General features: G+C 43.7%; 1 long non-coding RNA gene across 1 annotated transcript in view; it reads left to right on the forward strand.

Annotated features, from left to right (window-relative positions):
* The first annotated feature begins 347 nt into the window (after positions 1-347).
* Positions 348-26,992, forward strand: part of LOC138154208 (uncharacterized) — a 37,746-nt gene continuing 11,101 nt past the window's right edge. Inside the window, exon 1 of the long non-coding RNA XR_011166573.1 lies at positions 348-535. This is a non-coding gene — a long non-coding RNA (uncharacterized lncRNA). The remainder of the gene's footprint in view (positions 536-26,992) is intronic.

Consider the following 26,992-nt stretch of genomic DNA (forward strand, 5'->3'; position numbering starts at 1 on the left):
AATTCTGTGTTCTAACATTTTATATTCTCAGGTCCTTCCCAGCTCTGACATTCTCTGTTCTAGAATCCCTCCCAGATTGATGTCCTGTGTTCTAAGGGCCCCCCAGCTCTGACCTTCTGTGTTCTAAGGCCCTCCCAGCTCTGACAGCCTGTGTTCTAAGGGCCCTCCCAGCTCTAACTTTCTGTGTTCTAAGGGCCCTCCCAGCTCTGACCTTTTGGGTTCTAAGGCCCCTCCCAGCTTTGACATTCTGTGTTCTAAGGGCCCTGACATGGAGTGTTCTAAGAGCTCCCAGCCCTGACTTTCACTGTCTCCGGGCTGCTTGCAGAATAGATCCCTTCTCCTTGGAGGGGCCTTTGCAGACCCACATTCTAGTGACCAATGCCCGCAGGTCTGCCAGGGCTGGCATTCCAGGGGCTCTGCCTTCTCTCTTGCCACAGCAGCTGCCTCTGGGCTGGGGCTGGGGGAGGAGAAGGGCGGTAATGAAGAAACAACAGGAAGTTTGCCTCTTTTATTAGCCCTGGCAAGGCAGCTGCAGGTGAGTAATCTGATCTCTGCGGCGTCCTGTTTTCTCCTCTGCCTCCCTTTCCTCGACACCCACTCACCTGCCGCCAGGGACTGAGGGCGCCTGACCTGTCACCAACTCTCACTCATACGCTCTCTCTCGATCCCCCACGCCCCCACGCTCCCTGCCCTCAACCCCAGAACAGACCCAGCTGCCTCAGTTACCAGGAAACAGGGCTGGGCCAGGGTTGGGTTCTACGATCATGCTGCCGCCCACTCACAGCCGGTCTGCCCCCACTACCCACCCAGCCCCAGCTGCTGGAGGAGCTTCATCTGCCATCTGCGGCAATTTGGTCCTTCCATGGCTCTGCATGGGGCTCCCAGGGCCTGCCTTGCAGGGACGCCTGACCTCTTGGATGGGGAAGGGCCTTGGACTGGGAGCCAGGAGGGGCCGGTTTAGGTCCAGTTCTCCTGAGTATTTGGATGTATGACCTTGGGCAAGTCACAGACCTTTATTCTTGGTTTTCTGGTGTCATATGGGGATAATAATACTTTCACTTCCCAGGGATGTTGTTAAGCCTGGATGATGAAGTCGTGGGCATATGAACATACCTCATAAACAGAAGTGATTATTTCTCTGAGAAATTGTCCCAGTGAAAGTCAATTGTAGTCTGGCTTCCACAGGACCTGAGATAGCATTTGACAATTTATGAAACTGCTTTCCTCACAGCAGCCTTGTAGGGTAGGTAAGTGCCAGGATTATTATTCCCATTTGACAGATGAGATAAATAAAGGCCAGAGAAGGACTTGAATCACATCAGGGTTCAGTGTCAGAGAGAAGAATGACCCTCAGTGTCCTTAACTCTAAGTCCAAGTCTCTAAAGCTGTCCTAAACTGCCCCTATCTCCTCTCCTCCCCCATACACTCTAGGGACAGCCGTACGCCATTTAATTCTCCTCTGCTCTCCTTCTGGGTCCAGACTGTCAGGGAGAAAAGGCAAATGAATCCCTCTTTGTCCTTCCTGCCGGTCACCCTGGCCTGCATCCTCCTCCTCCACCTCTAACTACCCCTACTCCCCTTCCTCTTTCTCCAACATCTATTAAGCAGTTACTGCACGCAAGACACTATGCTATGTCCTGAAAACACAGAGAAAGGTAAAACCAATCCCTGCCCTCAGGGATCTCACTGTCTACTGGGACAGACAACATGGTAACAACAAACACATATGTATATGTATACAGACATGCACACATACAACCACAGACATGCATATACACAAATGTATACAGTGTATGTAGGAGGTCACCTCAGAGGGAAGGAAGCAGCAATGGGAGTGGGGAAGAGTGGAGGGGCAGAGGCCAGGAAAGGACTCTTGCAGAAAGCGGGATTTGAGTTGAGTCTTGAAGGAAGAGAGGGCATGGAAGTGTGGAGGGAGAAGTATACAGCCTTGAGTGTTGTTAACCAGTTGGACACTGCCTCATCTTCCACCCTTGGCTCCCCAGGCCCTGTGCATCCCCACCATTCAGGCCTGGTTGGTTCTTGGTCCTGCATCACTCTCCACCATCTGCCTTCCACTCATTCTCCTGAGCCTCTGAATGCTGCAGGAAGATGTCATGCCGCTCTCTTGGCTGGGTCCACTTCAGATTTGTGTTACCTCACCTCAGTCAGACAGGATCCTTTTCTTCTTCCCTGATTTGCCTCCATCCCACCTCCCTGAGAGGCTAGTCCAACCTTCCTCTATCCTCATGCCTCCAACTTCCCCCTAGGCAGCTCTCTCCTCTCCAAGGGTCATGTTGGCTTTTGCTGGCTACCAGAGGATTGTAGATTTAGGACTGGAAGCAGTGGGATGCTGCAGCCAGCTCAGACAGTCTGGCACTGATTAAGTTTTCATTGTGACTATTTATGCTTCAGAATTAGGCTTGATTTATTGTTCATCTAGACTTAAGAAAGTAATGGAGAAAATGCAGATTAAACTTAAAAGTGTGTCATGGGCAAATTTTTTCCTGCTTCAGAGCCTGGTCATTGAACATCTACCATTAGCTGAATGGGACCTTAATTGCCATTGAGTTGCTATCCCTTTGTTTTACAGACAAGAAACTGAGGCCCACAGAGGTAAAGGCCAGGGACATACAGCTAGTATCTGAGATGGGACGGAACCCAGTTCTAACTCCTTCCCTCCTCTCCAATCTACTAGGATGCTTCTCTCCCCTGGGTTCTCTCATCTCCCCAACCCTCCCCTTCAGAATCTGGAGGTGGCCCCTCTTCCTTGTTTTGGCATTTGTTCCCTTAATCCCATCCCCACCGTTCTCTTTAGGGGTCTTTTCTCAATGGCCATTCCCACTCTGTCATCTTCCATCTCTTGCTGGTTGCTTACCTCCATGCTCAGTTCTACCCCATTCTTAGAAAACCTTCCCTTGGCCTGGGCCCTGGGCATTCCTTCATACTGTCACTGCTTAACTCCTAGAAAGAGTGATCCAGGCTTGCTGTCTCTCCTCAGTCCTTAGTCCCTGGTAAATCTGGCTTCCACCCCTGCTATTCTTCTAAAACCATCCTCTCCAAAGTTAACAATGGTCTTTTTGTTTTGCTTTTTAATTGGGTCTGGTATAGGGACCTCCCAGAGAGACTTTAGTCTTCCAATGCTGATGGGCACCTTAGAGAGGCGTCTGGGCCACTTAGAAGTTAAATGACCTGCCTGGGATCACTCAAACACTAGCTGGCTATGGAGGTGCTTGAACCCAGGTCCTACTGACTCCTGGTCCAGCTCTCTATCCACCATATTAGTGGTTGTTGTTCAGTAATGTCTGACTCTTTGTGGTCCCACTTTGGGTTTTCTTGGCAGAGATACTGGAGTGGTTTCCATTTCCTTCTCCAGCTCATTTTACAAATGAGGAAACCGAGGCAAATAGGGTTAAGTGACTTGCCTAGGGTCACACAGCTAGAAAGTGTCTGAGGCCAGATTTGAACTCAGATCTTCCTTTCTTCAGGCCTGGCGCTCTATTCACTACAGCACCTCACTGCCCCCCTCTAACCAATGAACTCTTTTAAAAGCTTTTTTTTTTTAGTCTTTTCTAATTAACAAAAAAATTATTTCCTTTCCTTCCCACTTTCCCCCTGGGGGAAAAAGAAAAGAAAGCCCCTGTAACAAATATGCCTAGTCAAACCAAACAAATTCCATATCCAAAGAGCTTTTTATAGTAAAGCTCAGAACTCATCCTTCTAGGATGCTTTTAGGCAACTCTCACTCCTGACCACCACTTCCTCTTAGATACTTTCTCCTTCCTTTGCTTCTATGACACCTCTCTCTCCTGGTTCTCTGCCTTCTCAGTTGTCTTGATAGAATCATTATCTATTTCCTGACCTTTAGTGTTCCTCAAGGCAATGTCCTCGGTATCTACACTTTCTCCCTTGGTGCAGCTACCAAAAACAAAAAAGGCAAACAAACCCAAAATGCTTAATTTTAAATTTTTGTATATATCTATCTATGCATATATATTGACTCTCCTAATAGAATGTAAGCACCTTGAGAACAGGGATTATTCTGTTTTTTTATCCCCAGAGCTCAGCACATAGTAGGTGGTTAATAAATATTTATTGAACAGAATTTAATTGCCTCCCGTTGAATAAAGGTGGAAAAAATCATACAATTGTTCTGATTGGGTTCACTACAAATGCATGTTAAACCACCTCAACTGGGCCCTCACTGCTGCAAGGCAATCCTATGATCCCTCCCTTATCAGCTCACTATCTCATTCTCCACAGCAGTTCTTCCAAACCTTTTCATCCTTCCTCAGATCTCCTATGGTCCCCTATTCTCTCAGCTGAGAACCTCCCCTCATATTGTGTGGAAAAAATGGGGGCCATTTGCTGTGAACTCCCTCCTCATCCAACATCACTCATGCCTTCTTACCACTGTCTCTTCCTTGTCCCTGGTCTCCCATGTGGCCTTATTCCTTAACCTTTGGTTAGCCTGAAAAACAATCCCATTCCATCCAGTCTCCTCCAATAGATTGCTTCCTCTATCATTTCCACACTTTCACTTATTTTCAACCTCTCCCTGTCTATTGGCTCAACATGCCCATGTTCCTTCCCCCACCCCCTTTGCCATTCTCAAAAAAACTCTCCCTTGACCTTTCCATCCCCTCTAACTGTGGTCCTATATCTCTCCTGCCCTTTGTACCTAAACTCTTTTTGAAAGGGGGTCTACAGTAGGTGTCTCCACTTTGTCTCCTCTCATTCTCTTGACCCTAAGCTTACCATTCAGCTTTCAATCTTATCATTCCATTGAAAGTACTTTAGTTACCAAATCTGATGACCTCTTCTCAACTCTCATTCTTCTTGGCTTCTCTTCAGCTAATTGACTCCTTGAGACTCTCTTCTCCCTAGGTCAGGGGTGGGGAAGCTTTGGCCTCAAGACCACATGTCCTCTAGGTCCTCAAGTGAGGCCATTTGACTGGATCCATACTTCAAAGAACAAATCCCCTTCATGAAAGGATTTGTTCTGTAAAACCTGGCATCAATGGAAGGGCCACACCCAAGGACCTAGAAGGCCTAGGTTTTGGGGGACACCACTCTCTCCTGGGTCCCTTCCTAACTATCAGACTGCTCCTTCTCAGTTTTCTTTCCTGGACCCTCATCCAGAGCATGCCCTTTAACCACAGTCTTCCCAGGGGTAGGGGACACAACAGATAGAGTGCTGAGCACGGATTCTCTGGCTTCTCCTGTGCCTGGAATGCTCCCCCTCCTCCTCTCTGCCTCCTGGCTTCCTTTAAGTCCCAACTAGAATCTCACCATCTACAGGAAGTTTTTTTCCCAAGCCCTCTTAAATCTGGTGTTTTTTTTAAATTTTAATTATTTCCCATTTATCCTGTATACACCTTGTTTGTAAATATTTGTTTGCTTGTTGTCTCCTTCATTAGACTGTGAGCTCCTTGAGGTCAGGAACTGTCTTTTGCCTCTTTTTGCATTTTACCACAGTGCCTGGCATATAGTAGGTGCTTAATAAATGTTTATTGACTAAGTGGAACATAGTAGGTATTATATGGATACTAGTTATTGTCTTTATTAATTACAGATAATCAAGGGCAGGAAGTCACTGGCACTAAGAAAGGTCAGGAAAGTCTTCCCATAGAAAGTGGGTTTTAATTGGGATTTGAAGGAAGTAAGGAAGGCCAAGAGATTGAGGTGAGGGGAGAGAGCATTCCAAGCATGAAGGACAACCATCGAAAATGCCCACAGTTGGGCAGCTAGGTGGTGATGTGGATATAGCACTGTCCCTGGGGTCAGGAGGACCTGAGTTCAAATCCAGCCTCAGACACCAGCTGTGTAACCCGGGGCAAGTCACTTAACCCTGTTTGCCTCCCCCTACCCCCAAAAAATACCCAGAATTGGGAGGTGGAGAGTCTTGTGCAAGGAGGCCAGTGTCCCTAAATCCCAGAGTACACAGGGGTGAATAAGATGTCAGAAGACTGGTAAAATAGAAGGGAGCCAGATTATGAAGGACTTTGAATGCCCCAAAGAAAATTTTGTATTTGATCCGGAGGTGATACGGGGAGGGGGCCACTTCAGGAGCCTTCATTGACCATTAGAACAAATTGTTCTCCTCTGCCCATTCCGATGGGGGAAGTCTTCACATGCTTGGGGTAGGCATCCCTCTAACTCACCAACTGGCCTGAGGCCTGTCAGCTACCCTCAATCCCGTTTAGCCCATCTATTGAAACAGCTTGTGTTGGGCCGCTGCTGAGATGGTTTATCAGCTTCTTGGGGCCCCAAGTGAAGAGCTTCCAGTCCCCTCTGAACATCCCGGACATCCTAGATGAGAAAATACGAGATAAATGGGAGAGGAAGTTTCACAAAGGAAGGAGCATCTAAGCTAAGCCTTGAGAGCCGACAAGCTTCTGAGATACTGAGATGAGAAGCAGGGGCACAGCGGCGGGGAGGGCCTTCCAGGCATGGGGAAAAGCTGGTGCAAATGTATGGAGGTGAGAAATGGGAATTTATGTCTAGGGAACATCAAGGTAGCAGTTCCGTTTGGTCGAAATATAGAGTTCTTGACAAATATGGAATGAATTTGGAAAGGGCTTTACGTGCCAGGTGTGGGTACCTTCCAGTTCTGACCATCTCTGTTGGACAATAGCCTTAGAGATGAAAAGATTGTAGAGCCATTCCAGAGCTTGTGCTCCCCGATAACTGGTGGTGTATTGGCAATGGACCCATGGTAATCCTTCTCCTTTGAAGCTCATCGGAAAAACGTACTCTCCCAAGAAAACTGCCTGGGGTCCCTCGGCGGAACCTTGTGTTTCTCTTGTTTTTAGCCTTTTTCAAGAGTCATTTTGTGTTGTGTGGAGTTATTGAGGTGCAGGGTTTACATGCCAAATTTTAAATTCCTTCGGGCCAAATTCCAGCTGGCCCCAGAGCACAGAGCACTGGATTTAGGACCAGGAAATCCCTCTGGCAGCCTCACACTTCTCAGATGTAAAATTCGGGATAGTAACATTTGTAGCCCTGTACTGTATTGGTGTAAGGCTCAGGTGGGGTCTAGTACACGGGAGGCACTTTTTAGATCTTTCAGGGCTTTGCAGGGAAGTCTAACTCTCTGGAGCAGCTAGCTGTATAGTATAGAGTGCTGGGCCTGAAGTCAGGAAGACTCGTTTTCCTGAGTTCAAATCCAGGTTTAGATACTTAGCTGTGTGACCCTGGACTTCACCCTGTTGGCCTCAGTTTCCTCATCTGTAAGATGAGCTGGAGAAGTAAATGGCAAAACACTCCAGTAACTGCCAAGAAAACTCCAAAGGGTGTCACAAAGAGTTAGACACGGCTGAACAACAACCAGCTCTCATATCCACTAGGGAAGTTCATTGTTAAATTTTCAGTGTGAGAGTTATACTATAGAAATTGGCAAATGTTATAAGTCAGGTTTTGATTTATTGACTGTCTAGACTTAAGAAAGTGATGGAAAAAAATGTCAACAATGCAGATTTAATTTAAAAATCTGTCCTGTGTATATTTTTTGTTGTTGGTGGTGGTGTTCAGTTCTAGTAGTTAGGCATTTATCAGCACACCTCCGGTGCTATTATAGAAATGTGAGGCCTCTAGGACACACAGCACATAAAGTGCTGGACCTAGACTCGGGAAAACCTGAGCTCAAAAAGATGACCTCAGATAGTTGATAGCTGTGTGACCGTGAGCAAGTCACTTTGCTTCTACCTTGGTTTCCTAAACGTAAAATGGAGATCATAATGGCACACACACCTTCCAGGGTTGTTGTGAGGATTAAGTGAGATAATATTTGTAAAGCATTTAGCACATTGCCTGGAACATAGTAGGTACTATCTAAATGTTATTCCCTCCCCCTCCTGGAGCTGTTGGGAAGAACAATTGAAATAGTATTTGTAAAGTTCTTTGCAAATCATAGAGTGTGTAAATATGTAAATGTTAACAGTTATCATTGTTTTTTGTTTTTTACTATTCCAGTTCTGTATACAAGGCACTGTATACAACAGGCAACTCATAAAGAAGGGGGGAGGAGCCTTTATAAAGCACCTACTATGTGACAAGTACTGAGCTGAACCTTTTAACAAATACTGCCTCATTTGCACCTCACAAAACCCCTGGGAGGCAGGTGCTGTCATTATTGCCATTTTACAGATGAAGAAAATAAGTATTGAAATTCATGGGTGCTAGGAGTCAGAACTGACAGGGGACAATCTGGAAATAATCTAATCTAACACCCCCCCCTAAAAAAAATGAGAGATTAGAAAACTCAAACCCAGAGAGTGGAAGTGACTTATATAAAGTCACAAGGTTCTATGTAAGCAACTAATCCAACCCCTTGTACAGAGAGAAGCATGGGCTTGAAGTGGGAAGTGCAGAAGGGTTCAGGCCACTACAGTAGCTGACAAGGAAAGGCCACCCTTGTCCAAGGACCAAAGAGGCAGAGGTCCAGAAGAGGGAACAGAACAGCAGGGCAAAAGAGGGAAAGTTCTAACAGTCTATGTTCGGAGACCTGCTCCAACTCAAACCATCTGTGTTCCAGCATTTTAGGTTCTAAAGTCCATCTTTGGCCATTATCTTCTTTTATGCTTGAAAATGTCCCTTCTGGCACCAATATTCTCTTCTCTAGGATCTCTCCCAGCTCTACCATCTTGTGTTCTAAGGGCTCTCCCAGCTCTGACATCCTGTATTCTCAGGGCCCTCCCATCTCTGACATTCTATGTTCTAAGACCACTTTCAATCTTTGAGAATCTGTGTTTTAACATCCTACATCTTTAGGTTTTTCTCATTCTGCCACTCTATTTTCATATAAACCATTCTATTTTGGTAGGTATATAAGCCTTCAGAAAATTTTTCTGGAAAGAAAAACTGACATCTTAATTCCCACCCACTTCTTAATCTATTGTTCAATCCACTTTTCTGTCTGACACCCCAACTGTTCCAGCACCAGGAATGAGAAGGGCAGAATGACAAAGGTTGTCTAGTGGTATGGGGGGTAAAGTCCTAGACTGGGAAAAATTCACGAGAGGCTTGAATCCCTTTGCACCTCCCAGCTGGCTCTACATCTCTTTGCCCTTCAGTTTCCTCTTCTATAAAATAGGGATATACCATCTACTGTACAGCATAGTATCTACCGCCCATGGTGGTTATGGAGGTCAAATGAGGTCATGAACGTTAAGGGTTCTGCAAATAGAAATGCCAACTCTCATTATGGGGTCGGGGTGGAGGGTCACAAGAAGTCTGATGTGTTTGGAATAGTCAGAAACAGCAGTGGTGCAGTTTTCCTAATTGCCTGTGGTTGAGATGTCTGGTTGTCTGAATCAAAGAACATCACCCCTGTAAGGTGGAACACAGAATGTTGGAAAACAGGATGTCAGAGCTGGGAGGGTCCTTAGAACCCAGGATGTCAGAGCTGGGAGGGCCCTTAGAACCCAGGAAGTCAGAGCTGGGAGGGTCCTTAGAAAACAGGATGTTAGAGCCGGAAGGGGGATTAGAGACCATCTAGCCCAATTTCCCTGATATACCTGAAAGGTAAGAGTTGGAAGTCACCTTAGAATTCGATCAGGTTCAATGCCCTCATTTTATTAATAAGTAAACTGAGTCAAGAAAGGGAAATGACTTGTCCAGGGTAACTTGTTGGTTGATTAACTATTGATATTCATAATGACCACCCTGGAGGCAATTTGTGTCTAGAATGATACTAGACCAATGGCACCAACCCACCTGACAAACCCAGCAGCCATGGTGGATTGACCACCCCCACTAATGCAGGTAGCTGAATGTTGGTTGGCACTGTGGTTACGTCCGGCCAGGTCCACCTGCTCCTGTCACCACACCCAGAGCTCTCCATCAGGGCTCAGAGCCTCCTTCTTGCCCAGCCTTCCCTTTCCCCTTCCCCTTCAGCTTTCTCCCACAGGAGGCCTCAAGGCCAGGTGGGCCTCAGCTACAATGACCAATTTAGAAAGTGAAGTTGCTTCTCAAACAAATAAGAAAGGAGAGTGGGGAAATGGCAGCCTCATTTCCTGTCCCACTCTCTCCCTTAGCACCTGGCCTCACAGCTGCAGGTTTGCATGGCCTGTTTATGGAGGTTGTACCAGAGAGGCTGGAGAGGAGATCCTACTTAGAGTTGCAGGCCGAGCCTCCCTAGAGAGGATGACTGGGTACTGCTATTGTGATATTCAATTTTTTTTTTTAAAGCAATTGGGATTAAGTAACTTGCTCAAGGTTACACGGCCAGTTATCTTTGCGTGGGTGCCGAGTATCTGAGGCCGGAACCAATCCCAGGTCTCCCCATGCTGGTGCCGGTGCTCTTACTCACTGCGCCACCTGGCTGCCCCAGATATTCAATATTCTTGAATCAGAGCATCAGAGATGGAGAGGGCCATAGAAAAGGGAATGTCAGAGCTGGGAGAGGCTTCAGAACAGAGAATGTCAGTACTGGGAGGGCCCTTAGAGTACAAAATGTCGAAGCTGGGAAGGCCCTTAGGACACAGAATATCAGAGCTGGGAGGGCCCTTAGAACAGAGAATGGCAGTACTGGGAGGGGCCTCAGAATAGGGAACCAATCAATCAATAAACACTTATTAAACACCTGCTATGTGCCAAACATTATACTAAGATACAAAAAGAGGCAAAAGACCCTCAAGGAGCTTACAGTCTAATAGGGGAGACAACATGCAAACAAATATATACAAAATAAGATATAAATAGAAAACAATTAATAGATGAAAGACACTGGAAGTTAGTGGCGTTGGAGAAGGCTTCCTGTAGAAGGAAACCAGGGAGGTCAGCAGGACAAGTAGGAGGGAGATTGTTGCAGGTGTTGGAGGTGGCCAGAGAAAATGCCCAGAGCTGAGAGATGTTGGAGCCAGGTGAGACGGTAGAACTTCGGATACTGGGCCTAAGAAGAAATTCCAAATATAGATTTAGAGGTGAAATGAATCTTAGAGAGCTCCTAGGACAGGGTGACGACCATGTGGCCCCATGTGGCCTTGAGGCCGAAGGTTCTCCACCCCTGCTCTATTCCAACTTTCTAATTTTGTAGATGGGGAAGATGAGGCTTGTTGAAAGTAGTTTTCCTGAGAAAGTCTGTTAATTGGCAGATAATTGATGTTGATAATGATGCATGTTATAGATCAGGTTCAGGGGGCATCCATGTGCCCAAAGTGCTACATCAAGTCTGAGTTCTCTGCTCTGACAACAGGGGCAGCTGGGGCTGGTTACTGATATAGGGAAAGAATCACGGCTTCACAGATGTAGGACTGGAAAGGACTTTCCCATAAGGCGCCTTTGTCGAGACCCCTCATTGTACAGATAAGAAGCTGAGACCCAGAGAGGTTAAGAAACTTGTCCAAGGTCACACAGGCAGTATCAGAGATAGGAATCAAATCCAGATCATCTGATGGTCAAATCTGTAGAGTTGGCATTCTTTCGACTCAACCGCACTGGCTCTGCAGACTGAGTCTGGACAGTTGGATGGGTCACTGGCAGTGCTCTGGGTAGGGGGATCAGGGAGCAAAATGGACCCCAAAGGAACTCTAAGGCTGGGGGGAAGAGTAGACCAGCCTTGGGCTGTCCAGACCATTCAAGCTAGAACTGGTCTGCCATGCAAGGACAGCTCTAGGTTTTTCTGAACTCTTAAGTCTACATCCTAGGCAGGGAGCTTACTCAGGTGCAGGGACAGTAAATAACTAGACAGTGGGAGGACCCAGAGAACGGAAACCTCTGAGATTGTTTTCACCTGTAACCTGCTTTTGCACCAGAACAGCAATGGAAAATGTTTGTCAGAGGAAGCTGCAGACTGGGGAGCAAAGCATGTGTGTGGGAGGGGGGCACCTTCAGGGGTGTGTGCCTGGGAGCTGGGATATGGGGAGTGGGCCAGAGAAGGGGGATGTCATTTCTCAGAATGCTCGGGCCCTTAGAACATAGAATGTCAGAGCTGAGAGGGCACTTAGAACAGGGAGGAACCTTAGGACACAATGTCAGAGCTGGGAGGAATCTTAGAACATGGATTGTCAGAGCTGGGAGGGCCCTTAGAACACAAGAAGTCAGGGCTGGGAGGGCCCTTAGAACAGAGAAGGTCAGAGCTGAGGGGGATCTTAAGTATGGAGGGTTAGAAAGCAGAATGATGGGGCTGAAAGGAACCTTAGGGGACAGGAGAGGAAAATGAAGCTGATTGGGAGCAAAGGGGGCAATTTTTGATCCCATTTCAATGTTCTTTTCAAATACCCCCTTTGATCCTGATTCCTCACTTGTCACTTGAGGCAGTCATAGTTGTGGCCTCCTGAGGCAGTAGATGTCCCTGTTGGATAGAGGACTAGACCTGGTATGAGAAGTCCTGAGCTCAAATTCTGCATCAGACTAAATAGCTGTGACTGGGCAAGTTTCCTCATCTGTATAATGGGGATAATAATATCACCTTCCTCTCCATCTTGTTATGATAAATGGAGATAAGTACTTTAGAAATGCCAGCTGTTATTATTATTGCCTACTTCACAGCATTGTAAGCTATGAGACAGCAACACTCCCACCTCCTTTAGCCCCGGGCAGGACCACAGAGTCAGAATGAAGACAGATTTTTTAACAACATCTCACCAGAGGATGTCATGTGCTAAAATTAGGCACAGAGGGTCAGCAGTCCAAGAATCAGTGTATCCTGGTCATTAAACAAATTAGGGAAAGACCAAATTAGGGAAAGACCAAAGTCACAATTAGGGAAAGACCAAAGTCACAATAGACCACAAGTCAAATATCTTCAATACTACCTGCTGTGCTGTGTCTAAGACTCTGAAGATTCATATGCCTTGACAGACATCTGAGATACTAGAACTGAGTTATCCTAGGAGGAAGCAAGCATTTATTAAGTACCTGTAGTATGTATCTAGGTGGCCTGATGGGTTGAGCACTGGGCCTGGAATTGGGAAGACTCATCTTTCTGAGTTCAAATCTGGCCTCAGACACTTACTATCTGTGTGACCTAGGGAAAGTCACTTAACCTTGTTTGCCTCAGTTTCCTCATCTGTAAAATGAGCTGGAGAAGGAAATGGCAAACCACTTCAGTATTTTTGCTAAGAAAACCCCAAATGGGGTCATGAAGAGTTGGGCATGACTGAAAAATGAATAAACAATAAAAAGGTTACTTATATTATTAGGCAAATGTCATCAGAGCTATAAGGAGAGTGTAAAAAAACCCAATAAAATAACACCATGGGTATAGAGAGGAGGGCAAGGCAGGTGCTAGCCAGAGTAATTAATAGTGACAGCAACCTGGAGCTGCTATTTGGTCCTTGATATGTGGGGAGGATTTCAATGGGCAAGATGGATGGGAGGGTACAGCGCTCTTGAGGACATTTCAGAAGGAGGACATTCTGAGCAAATGTGGCAATATAGGGGACACAGCTTCATCTCTCCTCATTGGCATCTAGCCTCAAGAAGGTAGCTATAAAACAGTGACCACACTAGTTTCTACCTCCTGGAATTATCATGAGGACCAGATGAGATGATATATGTGCCCTGAAGGCTGGTAACAGTACCAAGCACATCTTGGTCTCGTTTTCCCCCATGGGAATCATAATCATTCATTTTTCCACCCCTCAGTCTCACCCTCCCCAACCCCACCTCCACACTGACAAAAGTTTCTTCATAAACTAAACCAAATAAATGAAAACACTTCCTTATTTTAGGAGCAAAACCCGGGAGGCCAGGGTTCTACCATTAAATTATTGAATAGCTTTGGGCAATTTAATTGTCTTAAATTCCCTGGGTTGTGGTTTTCTTATCTGCAGAACAAAACACCTGTTGGACCTCCCTTACCAGACTGGTGGGAGGATCTGATGAGAGAACTGATAAAAAAAATAAAAACAAAGCTATGGGAACAAGATAAGCTCCAAATGGATACATCATTTAGACCTAAAAATGCTAGCTATTGCTGTGATAAAAGGCCACATTATCCTCAAATTAGAGGAACAAGAAAGAAATTACCTTTCTGATCCATGAATAAGGGAAGAGTTCATGAACCCACAAGGGTTAGAGAAGATTCTAGAAGATGAAATGGACAATTTTTTTTGACTATGTAAAATTAAAAAGTGTTTGCAGGAACAAAACCAATGTAGTTAACATTACAAAAGAAACAGATAAATGGGGAGTGGGGTGGATCTTGGCAACAAGTTTCTCTGATAAAAATCTTATTTCCAAGATGTGTAAGGAACTTATTCAATTTTTATAAGAGCAAGAGGCTTTCCTCAATAGATAAATGATCAAAGGATATGAAAACAGGCTGTTTTCTTTTTTTTTACTTAATAGTATTTTATTTTTTCTAATTACATGTAAAGACAGTTTTTAACATTTATTTTTATAGGATTTGGAGTTCCAAATTTTTCTCCCTAACCTATCCTCTTCCCTGCTGTAAGACTGACAAATAGGCAGTTCTTAATGGAAGAAATCCAAGCAACCATATGAGAACAAAATTATCCAAATCACTAATATTAAGAGGAATACAAATTAAAATAACTCAGAAGATCCATCTCATTCCATCAGGTTGGCAAAGATGACAAAAGGGGAAAAGGATTATTGGAGGGGCAGCAGGAAAGTAGGCCTATTGATGTGGAGTCAAGAATTGGTGCATCGATTTGGAAAGCCATTTGGAACTAGGCCCTCAAAGTCATGCAACTGCCCTTCTACCCTCTGACCCAGCAGTCCTCTATGAGGCCTATCCCCCAAAGAGATCAAAGAAAAAGGAAAAGGACCCATAGGTACAAAGATATTTATAGTAGCTCTTTTTGTAGGGGCAAAGAACTGGAACAGAATGTTATAGAGTGCCTCTGCATCGTGCAATGATCAGATGGAATGGAACCTGGTTGTGCTGGAAGGAATGAAGAAATAGATGGTTTCCTAGAAAATTGGGAAGCCCTGTATGACAAACTGCAGAGGAAAGAGAACAGAGCCAGAGCCAATTATGCAATTGTCACAATACAGTAAAGACAAACAATGGGGAAACCCTCAAGAACTCCCACCAATACAACAGCCAACCATGAGTCCAGAAGACTGAAGATAAAGCAGGATGCTCACCTTTCATGACATCAAGGGTCCTTTCTGCTCAAGGGGCAGAAAGGGACATATGTTTATGGATAACCAATATAAGAATTTTCTCATAAGATTTTTCTCATAAGGGTTTTTTTTTTCTGTTTTGTTTGATTGGAGGCATAGGGGGTGGGAAATGGGAGAGAAAATAATTTCTGATTGACAAAACTATATACATACACACATATGTATACATGCATGTATGTATTTGATACACATATGCATTTACATACATATATACACATACATACATATTAGGTTATTACCCTAGGAACATGGCAGAAGAATTAAACTGGGAGGCAAAAACTAGTAAGCAGTAGAATTAGAACTCAAACCCAGGCCTTCTGGCTCCAAGCCCAGCAATCAGTCCATTAAAAGAATCAGTCTTTCCCTCTATGTTTCAAGGTCTCTCCCAGCTCTGAGATCATGTGCTCTAAGGTCCCTGACAGTTTTGACATTCTGTTTTCTAAGGTCAATCAATCAATAAACATTTATCAAGTATCTACTATGTGTCAGGCCCTGTGCTAAGGGCTGGGAATACAAAAAGAGGCAAAAGACAGTCCCTGCCCTCAAGAAGTTTACAATCTAATGGGGGAGACAATATGCACACAAATATATACAAAGCAAGCTATATACAGGACAAATAAGAAATAATTTCTTTTTTTTTTTTGTCTTTTTGAAAGGGGGAAAGCAGGGCAATTGAGGGTAAGTGACTTGCCCAAGGTCACACAGCTAGTAAGTATTAAGTGTCTGAGGCTGGATTTGAGCTCAGGTCCTCCTGATTCCAAGGCCAGTGCTCTACTTACTGTGTAAACCACTCCTGGATGATTTTTCATTTCTTGCTTTACTTGTTAAATTCTTTTTCTTATTGTTTAGTTGTTTCAGTCATGTCCATCTCTCTGTGATCTCATTTGGAGTTTTCTTGGCAAAGACACTGGAGTGGTTTCAATTTCCTTCTCCAGCTCATTTGACAGCTGAGGAAACTGAGGCAAACAGGGTGAAGTGACTTGCCCAGGGTCACACAGTTAATAAGTGTCTGAGGATTTGAACTCAGGATGGTGAGTCTTCCGGACTGCAAGCCTAGTGGTTATTCCACTAGCAGCAGCAGTAACAACAACAACAACAACACAGATAGAGGGTGATTTTGGTAGAGAGGCACTAGCAGGTGGGAGAAAGTAGGAAAGCTTTCGTGTAGCTTGAGCGGCATGAGTTTTCTTGAAGGAAGGTAGGGATTCTGACATGGAGGAAAGGAGGGAATGCATTTAATTCATGGGAAACAGCCCGTGCAAAGTCAGTCAATCAATATATATTTATTAAGCACCTACTATGTGCCAGTCACTGTGCTCAGAACTAGGGATGCAAAAAAGTCCCTTCCCTCAAGGAGCTCACAATGTTGTGGGGAAGACAAGAAACAACTGTGCACAAACAAGCTATTGTGCGGGGCCAATAGGAAACCATCAAGGAAGGGCAGGCACTAGAATGAAGAGGGGCTGGGAAAGGCTTCCTCTAGAAGGCAGAATTTTAATTGGTACTTAAAGGAAGCCAGGGAATCAGTAGGTGGAGATTAAGAAGGAGACCATTCCAGGTATGGGGGAGGGCCAGAGAGAATGCTGAAACCAAGAGATGGAGGGTCTTGTTCAAGGAAAAGCCAGGAGGTTAGGGTTGCCAGATTCCCTGGCTCCAAGGGTATCTAAGGGGAAGAAAGGGTCAAGAAGACTGGAAAGGTAGGTGCTTGGAACATAAAATATTGTGGCATAGAGAATCCTTAGAACACAGGATGTCAGAGCTGGGAGGACCTTAGGACACAGAATGTCAGAGCTGGGAGGGCCCTTAGAACACAGGATGTCAGAGCTGGGAGGACCTTAGGACACAGAATGTCAGAGCTGGGAGGGCCCTTAGAACATAGGATGTCAGAGCTGGGAGGGCCCTTAGAACATAGGATGTCAGAGCTGGGAGGGGCCTCAGAACACAGGTATTAAGAAATGTCATTTCAGGGGATCTCTGGTTATCCCATGTTACAGTGCTCATGATAACTATATGCTAAAAGCAAATGGATTGCAGTCTGTGTTTCCATTGCAAAGGATAAAGAGAAAGGAAAAATTCTATAGAGAATGGGTAAGACTTTCCAGAGTAAAATCAGTCTCTGAATACTCAATGACTTCAGTGCAGAGGTGGAAACAGGTGAGGGTGGCAAGAAATATTTTGGAAATGTGATCAAGAATAAGGACCAAGATAGGCCAGATACTTGGAGACTCCACCAAAATTTCACACCTCTATGTCACCGAGTACTTTCTTAGAGAAAAGAATCAGCAGTCCAGGCACTTTGGGCATCAAAGAGTAATACAAAAATGAAAATGGAGTGTATTTTAACAGACAGGAAATGACTTGTTAACTGATGTGGGAGTTATTCCTAGATCAACTGCCTGTGTACAGTCAAACCATCAACTTATTTGAGTAAAGTTTAAAATTAGTACAAAATTAGATTAAAATGAGAAAAATATTTGGAATATAATTAAAACAACTTACTTATGAAAGAAGTTATTGATGATAAAAATGGCATATGGCTAGAAGAAAGGATGTAGACACAGACTACAATAATTTCATACACAAATTTAACCCATGTATATCGATTGTCATAACAGTGAGACCAAAAAAGCTAAAAAGCAAGTAGTTGGCTTACGTGCCAAGCTGAGATTTGGCAGTCAAAGGCAACACTACTTTAAAATATAAGCTTATTTGCAAAATCTTTCAGAGAAGAATGATGGAAGATTATAATCAGCATCACTTCATAAAACAGAGAAAAGAAGTAGGGAGTAAACCAAAGTAAAGAAGTTTGGATAGAGACCAACTAAGCAAATTCACACCAGGACATTTAAGTATGCAAAAGAAAAGACAACAAAGAGAAGAAAAGTGGGAAAGATCTGCAAAGGCTTTTACTACACATCTTATTTACTATCGAGGACATTGGCACCACTCTGGGTGCTAACATCCCAGTCCCTGAAGTGGTTAGAGAAGAGGTAGAAATGGCACTAAGAAGAACAGAGATGGGAAATGTAGATGGCTTAAGCCAAGTGCACACAGAGAGATCTATGCTTCCGGTAATGCAACTGTCAGGACACTGAAGGATCAATTCACAAGGAATCCCTTAAGGAGAGGAAGATACCTAGGGCATGAGAAAAAAAAAGACCTTATTAATACTAAAGAAATGACTGAGTGAGGATCAATAACTAATGACCTGTATTTCTACCTTTTCACCTGTATATAATTTTTATGACACCCATCTGCACACGCACCGAGGACATTCTGGATGAACATCTTTATAAGAAAAAGGCAGGTTTTTCTAAGCGATTATTCACAGTAAAATGCATACAATTGACAAAAAGTTGTATAAAATACAAAATCCCACTGGCTTTATTGTTCATTGATTATAAAAAAGTATTTGATTTAACAGCACAAAATGCCACCTCTGAGTCTCTCTTCCAAAAAAGTGGTTCTTATCTATATGTCAAAATGAATCAAGATTCCTTGAAAGCTATAATAGCAGAGATAACCTTTACAAAGTCCCTCTGATCATCAATATCTGGTTTGGCATAAGACATAGGCTCCCCAAAGGTGTTTGCCACAGTAATGGTAGAGATTCGGTACAGAGTCTAAGTTGAAAAGGGATAACCTAGGTATAGTAAGGTCCTTAAGATGTTGCCGTTTCCAGAGGACATTGAGCTGGCCGCATCAACCAGTACATTGCAGAATTTCCTGGAACAGATCCACTACCACTCAAAAATGTTTGGCTTAATCACCCACCAAGTTAAAAATCAAATGGATAAAGAACATCTACTGTCCACATGCTAACATGAGGTTTTAGACAATCTCAGTCATCCACATATATATTCAATGAAAAGACAGATGGACAACAAGCTGAAAGCACAATTAAACAGGAGAACAGGCTGGATGGACTTCAGGAAATGTGACTTTCTCATGACTTCAAATCTCCTTAAAACAAAAGCCCCAATGTTCTACTTGTGTCATATGGTTGCAAGGCATGGAATATTACTGTCTCCAAATAATTTAAAAGTAAAATGAGTATGACACAGAGGGCAATAGAGAAAGGTACACGGTGGGGATGAACACACTTGCAGCATAAAACTTTGAGAGAGACTTCGAGTAGGAACCAGAGAAAAGGATTATGGAAATGGATGGGCAGAAAGTATGACGGGTTTGTCATGAAGCAAAAGGCAGGGATGACCAGTGGGCAGCTTTGGGGTTCCATTAACATCACTGTGAGGTTGAGAGAAAGCAAAGGAGGCCCTAAGCACGTGGGACAAACTCTCTGTGGCAAACTTAAGTGACCCAGACAAGAGTCACACAAAATGGGCAGGTGTGGAGGGGAAGAATTTGACCCCAAGGCCCTCCCTCTGTCCTCTCTGCCATGCCATCTCTCTGTGGTTGTTATCACCAAAAGAAATGATGATGTTCATGATAAAAATGACATAACTAGATAAATTGTAGAATTTCCATTTTTAAAGATGTCTTTTGGGAACCACCAATGAGAAAACTGAGGGCCAGTCACATTAATAATACAATAGCTAATCATGGCTATATTATGGTACTTCAAGGTTTGCAAAATATTATTTGAGCCTCTCAACAGCCCTGGAAGGTAGGGGCTATTATTATTCTCTCCATTTTACAGATGGGGAAACAGAAGCAGGCAGAGGGAAAGTGACTTGCCCAGGGTCACAAAGCCAGTATGTGTCAAAAGTCAGGACTTGAATTCAGGTTTTCCTGATTCCAAGGCCAGTCACCCTATTTACTCTGCCATAGTGTTAAAGGACTAGTTATTCATATTGTTGTTGTTGAAGTCATTTCAGTCATGTCCAACTCTCCTATTTCTTGGCAAAGATACTGGAGTGGTTTGCCATTTCCTTCTCCAGCTCATTTTACAGATGAGGAAACTGAGGCAAACAGGGTGAAGTGACTTGCCCAGGGTCACACAGACAATGTCTGGAACCAGATTTAAATTCAGGTCCTCCTGACTCCAGGTCTGACACTTTATCTACTGTGCTACCTATATATGGTCTCATTGATATGGGTATTCCCTCCAATTATGGGTTTTAGTCTCTTCATCTGTACAATGAGGGGGTTGGACAAAATGGCCTATAAGGTCCGTTCTAATTCTAAGTCAATGAGCCTATGATCAAAATAGCAATGCTTAGTGAATTCAGAGATCCCTCGCACTAGCCCCTAGTCCATAAGTTGACTTGGGTGCTCTCTGAGACCAATCAGTATCCATTACACCATATTACTCTCCAAGGCAACTTTAAGCTTTGATGTCTGTGTTTTAAGATCTTTGAGCTCTGATAGTCTATTATCAGACAAGATAATGTTTGTAAAGTGCTTAGCACAGCTCCTAGAACATAGCAGGTGATTAATAAATGCGTGTTCCCTTCCCTTATTTCTAAGGTCCTTTCTGTAGTGGCTTGCTCAAGGTCAGAAAAGGGAGTAACTAATACAGTTATTGGTGTGGAATAAACCCAGGTCTTATAGGATTTGGAGCCAGAAGGGAGACCTTGGGGAGATCTAGAACGGCCCTCTCATTTGACAGATGAGGAAAGTGAGACCAAAAGACCCAGGTGAGTGACTTACCCAAAGTCATACCATTCATGAGTAGCAGAGCTGGGATGTAAGCCAGGGCTTCCCAGCCCTGTTCCCTCCATCATCTTGTTTTTCTCAGTGTTTGATTCCAGATTCCCTCCAAGCAGGAGCCAGGGGGTGGGTAGGTCAGCCTCCAGGTGAGAAGTTTTGTTGTTATTTTTGTTTTTTCAAAGGCCCTTCTCTAACCCCCAGAATAACACTGCAGGTTGGTTTAGGGCCTGTGAAACCACCACAGGAAACCAAAAACTCAGACACAGATGGGAGCGGAAAACAGTGTCAGAGATGGTAGAATATTGACTGCCACCTTAGCTAAAAATACAGCAGCCTATTAGAGGCTGATGAATGCCCAGATAGGCCAGAAGTTTTCCATTGAGGTAGGTGAGAGGTCATGACCAAGTTTTAACCTTAACAGAAATAGAGGTAGGGGGATGCCACAGGGAGCTCTGAGTAGGCTCTGAGAAGACCTAATGATAATCACTCACACCCCCTTTTAGAGTTCTAGTCCCTCCCTCAAATTCAGATGCTTTCTCCTTCATAAAGCCTTGTCTGATTCCCCTGTTAGGCAATAGCTGTGAGACCATAGGCAAGTGGTTCATATTCTCTTGGTCTCAGTTTCCCCATCTATAAAAATGTTAGACTAAATCAGGGGTCCTTAATATTTTTTTGTATTCATTGACCTTTGACAGTCTAGTGAAGTTTATGGACCCCTTCTCAGAATAATATTTTAAATATATAAAGTATAATGCACAGGATTACAAAGGAAACCAATTATAATGGATATAATCATCAAATTAAAAAAAATTTATGGACTACACATTAAGAACCCTTGGATTAAATGATCCCTAAATGACAGCTAGGTGGAGCAGTGGACAGACCACAGGGCCTGGAGTCTGGAAGACTGGAATTCAATTCCAGCCTCAGAAACATACTAGCTGCGTGACCCTGGGCAAGTCACTTGACCTCTGTCTGCCTCAGTTGCTTCAACTGTAAAATGAGGATAATAATAGCACTTACCAGGGTTGTTGTCAAGATCAAATGAGATGTTAATTGTAAAGCACTTAGCACAGTGCCTGGCAGACAGTAGGCACTATATAAATGCTTTCTCTTCCCCTTCCTCCCTAAGGTCTCCATGTCTAAACCCTATGATCCTGTGCTGTCTCCTGGTGAAAGAAGTCTCTTCAAATTTCTCCTAGAACCTTGCCTCAGCCTCTTCTTTGTACTTGTTTCAATCTCCCTTGTACCAGAGTTACTTAAGTGCATGCCATTAACCTTCTTTCCCCCATTGGCTTGTAAGATATTTGAGAGAAAATCATGTGGGATATCTAGCTTTGTATCCCTAGTACAGAACACAAGGCCCAGCATATAGTAGGTGCTTAATAAATGGTAGAAGAAAGGAAAGAAGGTGAGAAGGAAGGGAGGAAGGAAAGAAGGAAGGAAGGAAGGAAGGGAGGGAGGGAGGAAGGAAAAAAAGAAAGGGAAGAAGGAAGATGCTTTAGGGTTAATAAGTCACTTTATTCTCAACAGTCTTATAGGGTGGGCAATATAAGCTTCATCCCCATTTTGCAGATGCCAAGGCTGAAGCTCAGAGAAGTTGTTCACTGATGAAGCACAAAGAAAGCTGCTTTGGAGTCAGAAGATCTGAATCTGGCAACCTCATCTTCTCACAGGGCTTTACCTGCTGCTTCTATACTGAAGACTCTCAAACTTATATTTCCAGCCCTGACCTCTCTCCAGAATTTCAGACTAGCATTTCCAGCTGCCTACAAGACAACTCTACCTTGATTTACTCCAACAATTCAAACTCAACACATCCAACAATAACACGTTTCATCACCCAAAAACTGCTTTAGCATCTGACTTCACTATCTTTGCCAGTGGCTCCCCCTCATCTCCTCTGTTCAGATCCCCTCTTTAGCTCTCATATCCAAGCAGTGACCAAGGCCTGTTTATTCTCCACATCTCCCACTTCTGGTCCTTCCTCTCTATTCCCGCTGCCACTACCCTAATACAGTTACTTAGCATCACCCACCAAGCCATGGGGTTAGGAGGAAAAGGACTAGATTTGGAATCTGGTTGCCTGCATTGGAATAAGTCTGTGCTACTACCCCCAAGGTACTGGGTGACTTTTAGTAAGTCTGTTTCTCTGGGCCTCGGATTCCTCACCTGTAAAACTAGATGGAAAAGGGCTAGATTTTCTCTATTTAGGGCTTTCAGCTCTAAAACCTGTGACTTTTTCTGATAGGGATTGGATTGGATTTCACTGGCATAGGGAATGTCCAGATGAGGATATTCTCTCCACCAGTGAAGGTTAGCACCTTCTCTTCTCCTTAGTCTGAGCGAAGTGCTCAGAGATGAGATAATTTGCCCAAGATCACACTCCAACATGTCAGAGGAAAGCCTTGAAGCCACCTTCCCAGCTTTGAGGTGGGCTCTCTATTTATTACACCGTTCCCACCCCCCACCCCCCGGCAAACTATGGCCCAAGGGGCAAATCTGGCCCATGGCTGATACTGTAAGGCAAGAGAGTTAAAAAGTTTTATATTTCTAAATACTATAAAACTTTATTGATACTCTTGGATAACATCACCTGATGTTAAGACCTCTAAAAGGTACATAAGACAAAGGTCTTTGCCCTCCCTTCTTCCCATCCCCTCCTCCCTCTCTTGGAATGTGGAGAATAAGGAGAATTTCCTAGTGGCCTTTTAAGACCACTTATGTTTGTGTTTCTTCTGGCGCCATGGTTTTATACGAAGAAAGTGCAGGCTGGTCTCGGCTCTCCATTCTCCAGGTTATCAGGGGAAATTAAACCTTCCTGGAAAGAATAAAAGTATTTCAAGGTAAAAAAAAAAAAAAGAAAGGAGAAAAGCATCTAAAGACGGAAATCCTGGCCTGTGTCAGGAGATTGGAGGGTAGAAGAATGTGACCCAGAGGAAGGGGTGGAGAACCACCAAATGCTAGCAGCTGAGGCCTAGGGATAGCATTTCTTCCTATGGAGAAGGGAGCTAAGTCTTCTCAGGAGGAAGCAGCTGTTTGTTCTCCAAGGAATCAGGATATGGATCCAAAGATGGCCTTAGGAAAGGTCATCCAGCAAGGATCAGAGAAAGAAGAGACAAAAAGGGATTCCCTGGGGAAGTAGGGGGCCTATTTAGCTATTTGTTGGTGTCAAGGTGTGCCCCTGTTAGAGGCCAGCAAATGTTCAGGTCACAGGAGATAAAAAGGAAGGGTGTGTTCCACCCTCACTGCACTTGCTTTTTTATAGTGGGTGGGCACCTCTCCAGAAGTGAGTGGATCATTCTGTGTCCCCCTCAGCCTGCATATGCACTCAGCACAGGGTGAGAGTCTTTCAAGTATGAGTGGCTCATGCTACATTTGGTAAAAGAGGTGAAACTTTGAGGAGCTTGTTTGTACAGAAAAAGGCCAGCAGAAACCCACTGAACTTTCCCCAGGGCACAGGTCTTCTCTCTGTATACCTTTTCCCCAAAGACTCATTTGTAAAGACCAATGGTTCTCAAGCTCTGATGTAGGGACCAAGTATCTTTTGGGATTTCTGAAAAGTCCATACTATTTTCATGATACTAATATGTTTTAATTTCTAATATGATGAATGTTAATAGGTATAACCCACATTAGCAAAAGCTCTTTGGGGGATCCTCAATAATTTTTAGGAGTCCAAAAAGTCTGAGGAAAGATCCTATAGACCAGGAGTAGGCAAACTATGGCCCAAGGGGCAAATCTGGCGCATGACTGATTTTGTAAGGCAAGAGAGTTAAGAACAGTTTTTATATTTTAAAATACTGTAAAACTTTATTGATACCCTAGGATACTTGTATATGTTTATAGTTATACTATAAACCAACAAAAGAATCTAAGAAATAGATGTTTTTTTAAACTGGGGAGCTGGAAGCCCAGAGATGTTTGGTGATTATTGGGCAAAGGGTTTTGCCTGTTTATAGTCGAGTCAGCAACAGTGAGGATTTAGGAAATGTCCTCAATGGTCACACTAGGGTCAGGATTTGAGGTGGCAAGCCTCAGAGGCAACACCCTAAGGATAGAAGAGACTTTTTACCAGTCCAAAGCTAATGGTCTCAACTCATAGGGTACAGTAGCACTCAAGCACCCTACAGCTGAACCTGACATTAAAGGTGATGGTGATTGTAGCTGTCCATTGAGGATCAAGACCAGTCTGAAAAGAGAGTGAACTGCCCAGCAGAAAGGCCATGCCCTGTAAGGAGCGAGCCATCTGAGCAACCTGTCCAACTCAGGTGCTACATCTTGTCACGAAGTTCATCAGGATTATGGTAAAAGAGGAAAGAAATCTAGGCCTGTCCGTTCCAGAGTTGTGAGTTGTCTTGGTCACATCTGTGTGTCTTATTATCATTATACTATTAAGTTTGTGCCCACATTCCCCACAGACACAGTATGTATTTGTGGGAGTGTATGCCCCTGGTATATGATGGAAATGTTTTTGTAACTACTGCTCTTGCTAAATACCTTTGCTAAGAGCTAATTTAGTCTATTAGTGGATTGTTAATGATGAGCACACTGATGGGGACTCACGAGCTATACTTTTAAAAGAGTGATGCCACAGATGTACCCTTGATTATTGTTGTTGTCAAGTTGTTTTAGTCGCGTCCGACTCTTTGAGAGCCCATTTGAGGCTTTCTTGGCAAAGATACCAGAAGTGGTTTGCCATTTCCTTCTTCAACTCATTTTACAGATGAGGGAATTGAGGCAAACAAGTGACTTGCCCAGGCTCACCCAGCTAGTAAGTGTCTGAGGCTGGCTTTGAACTCATGGAGATGAGTCTTCCTGATTCCAAGCCCAGTGCTCTATTGCTTGAATACTTTCTTACACCCTTGAACACTGAGACCATTTACTCCCCTGGGGACCCAACTGTGAGTGTTCATACAACCTAGAGGAGCAATCCAGACCAGGTGTTACATTGACATGACATTGAAAGTAGCATTTACTTAATTTCTCCAAGACATGTACACTGATGAAGTAATACAAAGAAAACATGAAGACCACTGCTGACTTCTGGTAATTCATATGGGGACAAAGGACACTGCCAGAAGAAATCTAGAAATCATTGACAGAGTTCTTTTTGCAGTGGCAAAAATTGGAAACTGAAGGAAGACCATCAATTAGGGAAGGACTGAGCAGGTTATGGCATATGCATTTAATGGAATACTACTGTGCTGTAGGAAATGATAAAAGGGATGGTTCCAGAAAAACCTGGGAAGACTTGTATGAACTGATGCAGAGTGAAGTGAATAGAAACAGAAGAATAATCAATATAAAAACAACAGCATTGTAATGATAACTAACTTTGAAAGACTTAAGAACTCTGTTTGATATGATTACCGACTGATATTCCAGAGGACTCATGATAAAACATGCTACTCACCTCCTGAAATAGTGGTGATGGATACAGAGCACCAATTAAGGCTTTTTTTTTTTTTTACTGTAAGTAAATGCTTGTAATTGGAGTTTTGAGTTTTACTTTTCTTTTTTATCAATGGGGATGGGAGGAGGTGGGAGAAAGAGATTGATTTTTGTCAATTAAAATTTAATAAAAAAAAGGGGGGGGCGGCCAGGTAGCACAGAGAGTAAGAGTGCTGCTGGCTCCAGTGTTGGGATGACCTGGGGATCAAATCCGGGCTCAGACACTCAGCACCACACCCAGAAATAACTGGCTGTGTAACCTTGAGCAAGTTACTTAATCCTGATTGCTTAAAAAAAAAAAAAAAGAAGTGGGAGGGAATAAACATTTATGTGGTGTCAACTATGTGCCAGATACTGTCCTAAACACTTTGCAAATATTATCTCATTTGATCCTCACCACAAGATGCTGTTATTATCCCCATTTTAAAATGGAGGAAATTAAGGCAAACAAGTTAAGTGACTTACCTAGGGTCACACAGCTATTAAGTGTCTGACGCCAGATTTAAAATCAGGTCTTCCTGAATCTAAGTTCAGTACTCTATCCATTTTGCTATCTAGTTAACTCAAAAAAGTCATTGCCAGGTATTATATAGTCTGGGCAAGAAGAAAGACTTTTAGGAACAAAGATAGTGTTATCTTCACTACTATCAGTTAAAAGTAGGAGCTTCAAAAGAGAAGGGTATATTTGAGGAATTAAAAGCAGAATAAGAAGATAGTATCTTGAAAAGAGAATTTAGACTTTTATACCAGGATTTAAAATATGGAAATAATAAGCTTTTGGTCAGAGATGGAGGACTAGTAAAAAATATATATATTTGCCTGGGAACTT

The sequence above is a fragment of the Petaurus breviceps genome, unplaced genomic scaffold (assembly GCF_028583685.1).
Source record: "Petaurus breviceps papuanus isolate PSGF00001 unplaced genomic scaffold, PetGlider_PUasm1.0 91041, whole genome shotgun sequence".
Taxonomy (NCBI): domain Eukaryota; kingdom Metazoa; phylum Chordata; class Mammalia; order Diprotodontia; family Petauridae; genus Petaurus; species Petaurus breviceps.